Source organism: Ascaphus truei (genome assembly GCF_040206685.1).
Source record: "Ascaphus truei isolate aAscTru1 chromosome 12 unlocalized genomic scaffold, aAscTru1.hap1 SUPER_12_unloc_1, whole genome shotgun sequence".
Taxonomy (NCBI): Eukaryota; Metazoa; Chordata; class Amphibia; order Anura; family Ascaphidae; genus Ascaphus; species Ascaphus truei.
Genome location: NW_027453837.1, coordinates 1,127,086 through 1,137,733, shown reverse-complemented (window position 1 = coordinate 1,137,733; position 10,648 = coordinate 1,127,086).

The following is a 10,648-nucleotide window of genomic DNA, read 5'->3' as shown; positions in this document are numbered from 1 at the left end:
CCGCACCCTGCCCCCCTCTGCCGCACCCTGCCCCCCTCTGCCGCACCCTGCCCCCTCTGCCGCACCCTGCCCCCTCTGCCGCACCCTGCCCCCCTCTGCCGCACTCTGCCCCCCTCTGCCGCACCCTGCCCCCCTCTGCCGCACCCTGCCCCCCTCTGCCGCACCCTGCCCCCCTCTGCCGCACCCTGCCCCCCTCTGCCGCACCCTGCCCCCCTCTGCCGCACCCTGCCCCCCTCTGCCGCACCCTGCCCCCCTCTGCCGCACCCTGCCCCCCTCTACCGCGACCTCTCTCTACCTCGACCTCTCTCTCTACCTCGACCTCTCTCTCTACCTCGACCTCTCTCTCTACCTCGACCTCTCTCTCTACCTCGACCTCTCTCTCTACCTCGACCTCTCTCTCTACCTCGACCTCTCTCTCTACCTCGACCTCTCTCTCTACCTCGACCTCTCTCTCTTCCTCTCTCTCTACCTCGACCTCTCTCTCTACCTCGACCTCTCTCTCTACCTCTCTCTCTACCTCTACCTACCTCTACCTCTCTTTTTCTCTGTCTCTCTCTCTCTCTCTTTTTCTCTCTCTCTCTTTTTCTCTGTCTCTCTTTTTCTCTCTCTCTTTTTCTCTTTTTCTCTCTCTCTGCCCCCCTGCCCCCTCACCCTGCCCCCCTCTGCCGCACCCTGCCCCCCTCTGCCGCACCCTGCCCCCCTCTGCCGCACCCTGCCCCCTCTACCTCGACCTCTCTCTACCTCTACCTCTCTCTACCTCGACCTCTCTCTACCTCGACCTCTCTACCTCAACCTCTCTCTACCTCGACCTCTCTCTCTACCTCTACCTCTCTCTCTACCTTTAACCTCTCTCTCTACCTCAACCTCTCTCTCTACCTCAACCTCTCTCTACCTCGACCTCTCTCTCTACCTCTACCTCTCTCTCTCCCTCTCTCCCTCTCTCCCTCTCTCCCTCTCCCTCGTCCTCTCTCTCTCTCGCCCTCTCTCTCTTTTTCTCTCTCTCTCTCTCTTTTTCTCTCTCCCTCTCTCTCTGTCTCTGTCTGTCTGTCTCTCTCTCTCTCTGTCTCTGTCTCTCTCTTTCTCTCTCCCGCCCCCTCTGTCTCTTCTCTCTGTCGCCCCCTCTGTCTCTTCTCTCTGCCGCACCCTCTCTCTCTTTCTCTGCCGCCCCCTCTCTCTCTTTCTCTGCCCCCCCTCTCCCCCTCTCTTCTTCTCCCCCTCTGTCTCTCTCTTGGCCCCTCTCTCTCTCTCCCTGTCTCTCTCTCGCCCCCTCTCTCTCTCTCGCCCCCCCTCTCTCTCTCTCGCCCCCCCTCTCTCTCTCTCTCGCCCCCCTCTCTCTCTCGCCCCCCTCTCTCTCTCTCTCGCCCCCCCTCTCTCTCTCTCGCCCCCCTCTCTCTCTCTCTCTCCCCCTCTCTCTCCCCCTCTCTCGCCCTCTCTCTCGCCCCCTCTCTCTCGCCTTCTCTCTCGCCCTCTCTCTCTCTTTCTCTATCTCTCTCTCTGCCCCCTCTGTCTCACTCTCTCTCTGCCCCCTCTGTCTCTCTCTCTGCCCCCTCTGTTTCTCTGTCTCTCTGTCTCTCTGCCCCCTCTGTCTCTCTCACTCTCCTATACTTCTTTCTTCCAGATCTGACTCAAGCTACACACGGGAGACATCGGAATCCCTCCTAACCCAGAAGACAGGTAGGGAACACCTCCCCTCCAACATATAACATTGCGGGAATGAGGGTACCTGGACATTGAAAGACTTCGGATCAGGTAAGATTCCAGGTGAGATTGCTGCTTTAGATATTGTGAAGCGGGGACATCCAGACACTGCTTAAAGGGTGCAGGAAACTAGTCATTCACACCTGGCTTTTTTTTCTAAATCTGACATATACATACACACACAGATACAGATATACACACACATACACACACATATACACACATACACTTAACAAGGACTAATTGTAGTATAATGTAATACAATAAATAAACTTATGTCAACAACGTATGTTGTTCTTACTAGGAATTTATTCAAAACATTTTTTAAAGCGGGCCTGGGGGTGGGACTAGTGGTGGGGCGAGACTAGGGCAGGGCTAGGTGGCGAGTACATTTTTTTGGTCCGGCAAGTAGATTTTTGGGTGATTTGATGACCACTGATTATGGCTATTCACACTGCCCAGAGCGCAGGGCCAGGAGTGGTGGTTGCTGTGCAACATCTGCACTGTGATTGGTCACAAGGTAATCTATGTAAGGGGATAGGGACCTTCCAGACCTCTCTGGTGCAATATGTGGCAGAGAACTTTCAAATTCTCCACTTTAAAATCCTGCTCTCTGCTTCTCCGGCAACTCGGCACAGAAGCACTTATAATGTCCCACTCGGTTAGACTCCCAGTTCGGTTTCAGGTGTCTCCAGCACAGCCTCGGAGCACACCACTTAGTTCACTTCCACGCTAGGATCAGACAGACCTGGCACTCTGATCAGGTTCCACTAACATAGATACACCCCGGCCATATGAAATTTGTTATAGGGTAAATTACAACTGTAACGGGAGACCAGAACTTTCAATACAGGACACAATAGTTGAATAAACAAAAATGTATATCTTGCAAACATACAAAACACACCATGTACACTCACCAACTGGGCCTGGAGGAGAATATATACTGAACTATGTGCAGGGGCCTGCTTTAGCTCCTCCTCCTGCTTCTCTGTGCTATTTGTCCAATAGCACTTTCAAAAAACCAGCCAGTCGCTTCTCAGATCAGCTCCAAAACTTGTCTGGTACTCTGATTGGCTGCTCCCCTTACATAGCCCTCGGTTGCCTATTGTTTCCATGGAGCAGGGGCCACCGGCCAATCAAAGGGCATATTGTGACGGTGCAGCCAATCAAAGGACAAGAGCTCGCCAGGCTGCTCCAATCATATAAGGGACCGGCTTAAGGACTTTAGGGCGCCCATCGTGGAGTGAGCGTCTGGCGAGCGAGAAGTTCAAACTGACCATTGGAAATCGTGCTATGGGGCTCAGACCCGGCAATGGCTCCCTGGCCAGCCCCATACATCCCGCTGGGTAGGTGCCTTAGCGTCTCAGGTAAACAAAGGGTCTGCACTGCCGAGAACCAGTTCTCCGTACCTGAATCACAACCCTTCCCCACTCACCATAGTCAAGGTACTAAGCCGCTCCCGATCTCTGACACAAACCGGCATTTCTCTGCATGCATCTTAGCTAAGTGAATTACTGTGTCTGCATGCAGAGAAATGCTAACACAAAAGGACAGTGCTGGTTGCCTTACTAACTGTATGGGAACAATCCCTGTTCCCCAAGACACAGTTTCCCCCCTTCCAAATATCACACAGTGATATAGCTCTCATCTGGAATAGGTTACACACAATACTTTACATTCCAGGCAAAATGAGCCTTACAGAGGTGACCATTACACACGGCTTTGTGGCAGCCAGACGGGCTTCACCTTTATTATGTGAGGGGGGCTACCCCTACCATCACAGCACGGATGCTGCACTGGAACCAATCATGCCTGCATTGGTCAATCAGGGATGGAGGTTGTGCAAATGCGACTTAAAGGGCTTGGAGGGAAATACAAACTGGTCAATGGTAGCAGCGGCTACAGGCGGGAGCTCGGCAATGGATTTCCCGGATAGCAGAATATCCCCCGCTTGGCTTGGTGCCGTTATGTCTGGAGGAACATTCAAATACTCCGATTTTCAGGCAGATCCCTCCCCCCCGCCCTCCCCCCCCCCCCGAGTTGTGTGCAGGGCTAGTAACTCCTCTATGGACGTGCCTTTACCAGCATGCACACATAGAAATCTGCATACAAAAGGAAACTTATCAAAATGTGGCGCTCTAAATAATCAGATATAACCAATAATAATATTATGAATAGTACAGTGATACTTATACAAATATATGATGCAGCTGTGACCCAGTTGAGGTTTGCTCAGTCAATCCTCATGTAGAATAGTAGCGATGAAATGTCCGGGAAGCGCAATATATGTAAAAAAGAATAAAATACAATGGTGATAGTGCAATATTGTTAAGGTGAAATGGATAAACTCAAATACAGATGACACTGCTCTCAATATATATATACTCACAAACATGTGAGGTATTCAGGCACATAAAGGTATCTTTTAAGGTATTGTTGTTAGTCCCTCCGTCATCAGGAGATACAGCAGTCAATGCAGCCCCATATAGATGTACTCCCAGGAGCCTTAATCAAAGATACAACTGGACATAGTGCAGACTGTATGTATAATTTATGAAGGTAAGTAAAACAAGTTTACACTCACATAGTTTCAAATAAAGGTAAGCATTTAGATCTCAATGGATCTCTCCGGCCGGATGAATGGTATCTCAGCTCCCCCTCTCTCGTGGCGTGCGTTCCACCGGTGCGTTCCAAACACCGGAAGTGATGTCATCTGCCGCGTCCACTTCCTGGGGTTCCGGCCGTCTCTGGGATAGAGCGTCACTCTACGCGTTTCACCACATAGGTTTCATCAGGAGTGACAATCTATTGCTCAATAAGGATATATATACCCTAAACTGAGTTCTCATTGGCTGGTAATTCACCTGATTCTATTAAGGTTAATCATATATGCTTGAGACTATAATAAGACTTGGACCGGACTCTCTTCATATTCCATATACTATAGAGTCATCTACTCACAGTATTCTAGTGTGAATCTACTATATATTTCTGAAAGTGTCCTATGTGTCCGGGTCTGTATGTGTCTCCCTGTGCCACTCCCCGTGTCCCTAGCGGCAATCTCATTGGACCTTCCTCAGGCCAATGACATTGCTCCCTTGGCCCACCCGCCCCCGCACACCTCACACCACTGCCTCAGGCCAATGAGATTGCTCCCTTGGCCCCACACCCGCCCCCGCACACCTCTCATTGGCCTGCGCCCAACACACCAACACCACTGCCACACTCTCCCAGCCCTCACTGACCTTTGGGAATGCTTCACAGCACCTAAACCTCAGTTCTCTGGGAGATTTGGTAACGCTTCACAGCACCTAACCCTCATTGCAACGCTTCACAGCACCTAACCCTCACTGCTCTGTGAGACGACGCTTCACAGCTCTCACATCTCAACCAAAACAACTGCGGAATCAGGTACAGACACTTAGCTATATATATATTCTTTTCACCACTGCAACACTACCCACTCTCACACAACACCGCACGGTCACCCCACCTCCACACAACGCACGCTCACCTACACACACCGCACCATCAAAGAACAACACACCACCTGTTAACAACCACCCCCCCACCAATGCACGCCACGAACGCACGCCACACCTCTCCCAGTAGGGCCTCACACATCACCTTAACACTCCTGCAACATCAATGCTTCACTATATGACATAGCACTCATTCCATTCTAATACACCTCCTCACACATGTCTGCTTTATGCACGACAAAAAACCCCTCCAGGGACCACACATCTCGCCTTCACCCTGCTGCCACATCCGTGTTTCAATCTACACAACAAACACTCCTGGATACCGGCCTCCCCCCCCGAAACACTCCCGTCCCACAAATGCCCCCCCCAACCCCCCCCAAACACTCCCGTCGCACGGATGCCCCCCCCAACCCCCAAAACACTTCCGTCACAAAAATGCCCCCCCCAACCCCCCCAAACACTCCCGTCCCACGGATGCCCCCCCACTAATTACTCACGGACACCTCAACACCCCACAAACCCTCTCTCACTACCTCCGTTCAGGGCCCTCATCCCAAGTGCGCACGTGGAGCGCCAACAATACATCCACACCAAACCCTCCTGTATACCGCCCGCACCACACAATAAACTCCCGTCGCACGGATGCCCCCCCCAAACACTACCATCCCACGGATGCACCCCCCAACCCCCCCAAACACTCCCGTTGCCCGGATGCCCCCCCACCCCTCCACAAACACTCCCGTCCCACGGATGACCCCCCCAAACACTCCCGTTGCCCGGATGCCCACCCCTCCACAAACACTCCCGTCCCACGGATGACCCCCACAAACACTCCCGACGCCTGGATGCCCCCCCAAACACTCCCGTCCCACGGATGCCCCCCCACAAATTACTCACGGACACCACAACACCCCACAAACCCTCTCTCACTACCTCCGTTCAGGGCCCTCATCCCAAGCGCGCACGTGGAGTGCCAACAATACATCCACACCAAACCCTCCTCTATACCGCCCGCACCACACAATAAACTCCCGTCGCACGGATGCCCCCCCCAAACACTACCGTCGCCCGGATGCCCCCCCACCCCCCCAAACAGTCCCGTCCCACGGATGCCCCCCCCAACACCCCCAAACAGTCCCGTCCCACGGATGCCCCCCCCCAACCGCCCCAAACACTCCCGTCCCACGGATGCCCCCCCCAGTCCCACGGATGCCCCCCCCCCAACACCCCCAAACACTCCCGTCGCCCGGATGCCCCCCCCCTCCACCCCTCCACAAACACTCCCGTCCCACGGATGACCCCCCACCCCCCTCACAAACACTCCCGATGCCCGGATGACCCCCCAAACACTCCTGTCGCACGGATGCCCCCCCACAAATTACTCCCGGACACCACAACACCCCACAAACCCTCTCTCACTACCTCCGTTCAGGGCCCTCATCCCAAGCGCGCACGTGGAGCGCCAACAATACATCCACACCAAACCCTCCTCTATACCGCCCGCACCACACAATAAACTCCCGTCGCCCGGATGCCCCCCCCAAACACTACCATCGCCCGGATGCCCCCCACCCCCTCCCCAAACAGTCCCGTCCCACGGATGCCCCCCCCCCAACACCCCCAAACACTCCCGTCGCACGGATGCCCCCCCCAACCCCCCCAAACACTCCCCTCCCACGGATGCCCCCCCAAACACTCCCGTCGCCCGGATGCCCCCCCACCCCCCCCAAACACTCCCGTCCCACGGATGCCCCCCCAACCCCCCCAAACACTCCCATCCACGGATGCCCCCCCCAACACCCCCAAACACTCCCGTCGCCCAGATGCCCCACCACCCCCTCCAAACACTCCCGTCACACAGATGCCCCCCCCAAACACTCCCGTCACATGGATGCCCCCCCCCAAACACTCCCATCACCCGGATGCCCCCCCACTAATTACTCACGGACACCACAACACCCCACAAAACCTCTCTCACTAGGGCCCGCATCCCAAGCGCGCACGTGGAGCGCCAACAATACATCCACACCAAACCCTCCTCTATACCGCCCGCACCACACAATAAACTCCTGTCGCACGGATGCCCCCCCCCACCAACCCTCCAAACACTCCCGGCCAACGGATGACCCCCCACCACCCCACAAACACTCCCGTCGCACGAATGACCCCCCACCACCCCACAAACACTCCCGTCGCACGAATGACCCCCCACCACCCCACAAACACTCCCGTCGCACGAATGACCCCCCACCACCCCACAAACACTCCCGTCGCACGAATTACCCCCCACCACCCCCCCAAACACTCCCGTCGCACGGATGCCCCCCCACCATCCCCCCAAACACTCCCGTCGCACGGATGACACACCACCATCCCCCCAAACACTCCCGTCGCACGGATGACACATCACCACCCCCCCAAACACTCCCGTCGCACGGATGACACACCACCACCCCCTCAACACTCCCGTCCCATGGATGCCCCCCCAAACACTCCCGTCGCTCGGATGCCCCCCCAAACACTCCCGTCGCACGGATGCCCCCCCAAACACTCCCGTCGCACGGATGCCCCCCCCAACACCCCCCAAATACTCCAAAATCAACACAATGCACATTAAGTGCTCTGGAACACGAACCGGCCACACACCAAAACCTGCCCCTAAACACACACACACAACACAAAATCACCTCAAACATTAAATAATAAAATATATTTTAACAAAATAAATTCTGCCGTCTGTGTACTTTCTGATACTAACACTCTACACACACACACACACACAACACCCATAACACACTCGCACACATACACACAACTATCAAACAACACTCAAATCACACACACAACACTCCCTCACCCACACAACACACACACACACACACATTTTCAAACAAAATTACAAAACATTTACACAACATTTTACAATTTATGTACACATTATTACACTACATTAACACATAATTATTTACGGTTCACATCACGGGCAATGCCGGGTCTCTCAGCTAGTCACATATAATTATTACAATTCATCATAAAATACACATCTTTTATACAATCAATTTAAAATACATATATTTATTTTGTCCTCAGACCGCAATCAATGTTAAAAAATGTTTAAAAATGTTTAAAAAAATATTTTTTTATAAAATCAATTAAAAATTCAGTATCAAGATACAAAAATTAAAAATATTTAAAAGATTTAAAAATATTGAAAACAGGTATTAGAAAGGGGATGTCCCTATTCTATAGGGAAGGATATAAAGTGCATAACATTATTTGGGTTTGGCAGAAGGCAGTTTCTAAAATGAAATCAAAGACAAAGTGTTAATTCATTAACAGTCACAGAAAAGGTTTTAAATCAAACTCTAGATTCAAACCGGACGGAGACATGGTTTTTAATTCGAACATCCAGAATGATTCTCTTTTAATTAATGCTGTGTGTCTATTTCCCCCTCTCCAATGTGACATAACTTGCTCTATAGCTTTAAATTTTAACCCTTTCGGGTCCGCGTTATGTAACATCAGAAAGTGGTTTGGAACACTATGGGTGGTCATTTTCCTTTTTATGTTACCTATGTGTTCCAAAATGCGTGTTTTCAAGGGTCTTATAGGTTTCCCTATGTATTGTAAGCCACACTCGCATTCAATCATATAAATAACAAAATTGGATCTACAGTTTAAATGATGTTTTAGATTGTATACCTTCTTAGTGACATTTGATTGAAAGGTATTTGTATTTTTACAACTGTAGTGGCAGGCCGTGCAAAATTTGCAATCAAAGAACCCTTTTGGTGGTTCTAGCCACGTGGGGTTTTTTATAATTGGAGACCCCCTCAAAGCGCTGGGTGCTACCAGTTTTTTTTATGTTTGGTGCTTTCTTGTACACCATTTGGACTCTATCAGGGAGGGAGGTACCTATGATGGGATCATTCTTTAGAATAGACCAATGTTTATTCAGTATGTTATTTATTTTATATGCATCTCTATTGTATTGGTTAATAAAGGGTACTTTTAAATTGTCATCCCTATTAGCTTTTGTCTTGGGGGTTAACATAGATTCTCTTGATACTTGTCTTGTTTTGTCTAGTGCATTATTTATGACACTGGGTTTGTAATTGCGCTCTGAAAACTTTCTGGACAAAATAACAGATTGTTCTTCATACACCTCATTATCTGTGCAATTTCTTTTAAGTCTACAGTATTGGCCATATGGAATATTGTTGATCCATTTATTTAAATGGCAACTGGACTTCAAGATGTAATTATTAGCATCTACTTCTTTAAAGAATTTTTTTGTTTTAATGACATTATTTTCTATATATATAGTTAAGTCCAGAAAGTTTACAGTGGTCTTACTAAAGGTGGAGGTAAATTTAAGATTTAAATCGTTGTTATTCAGATACATAAAAAAAGTGTCCAAATCCTCCAATGTACCCTTCCACACAAAGACAATATCATCAATGAACCTCCGCCATGTGACCAAATTTGCACCCAGACCCACCCAAGACCATATATATAGATCTTCCCACATGGCCATGAGTAAGTTTGCATAGCTGGGTGCAAATTTGGTCCCCATGGCGGTTCCACATAATTGTAGAAAAAACTCGTCATCAAACCAGAAGAAATTCTTTGTTAAAACAAACTCAATACATCTGATGAGGAATTCTATCTGTACCCCTGGGAGTTTTCCCTCTTACTCTAGGAACATTTGTACCGCCCTGCAGCCATCCTCGTGCTGTATGGATGTATACAGGGCTGTTACGTCGGTGGTCACCAATGTGTAGTTCTCCTGCCACTCTATGTTCCTGAGGGCCCTAATTGCATCACTGGTATCTTTTAGATAGGATTTTTGTTTTTTCACACTATCCTGTAAATAACTGTCAATAAATTCTGACAGGTTTGCCGTTAATGATCCAATCCCAGATATTATTGGTCTCCCTGGGGGGTGTGTAATATTTTTATGGATTTTTGGTAGGAAGTAGAAGACCGGGAATATTGGATCCTGCACATATAGGAACTGATATTCATGTTCTTCCAAAATTCCCAGTCTCCTACCATGCTCCAGTAGGGCTTGAAGTTCCTTTTTATATGATGTTGTAGGGTTAGACTTCAATTTCTGATAGGTTATTCTATCGCCCAAAATGTTCTTTGATTCTTGCATATAATATTCATGATCCATAATTACAACACCCCCCCCCCCCTTGTCTGCTGGCTTAATCACAATTGTTTTATCTGTTGTTAATCCTTCTAGCGCTGTTTTTTCTTCTCTAGTTAAATTATTGTGCTGCCTATTTTTATTATTACATAGAGATTCTAAATCTTTTGTTACAAGTTGAAAGAATACCTCAAGATGATTCCCCTTAGCAAATTTGGGAAAAAATTGTGATTGAGGTTTAAATTTCGAATGAATAAAGTCTGGGTTGTCAGCATTGGGAATTGTTAAATTGATATTTTTATTTTTA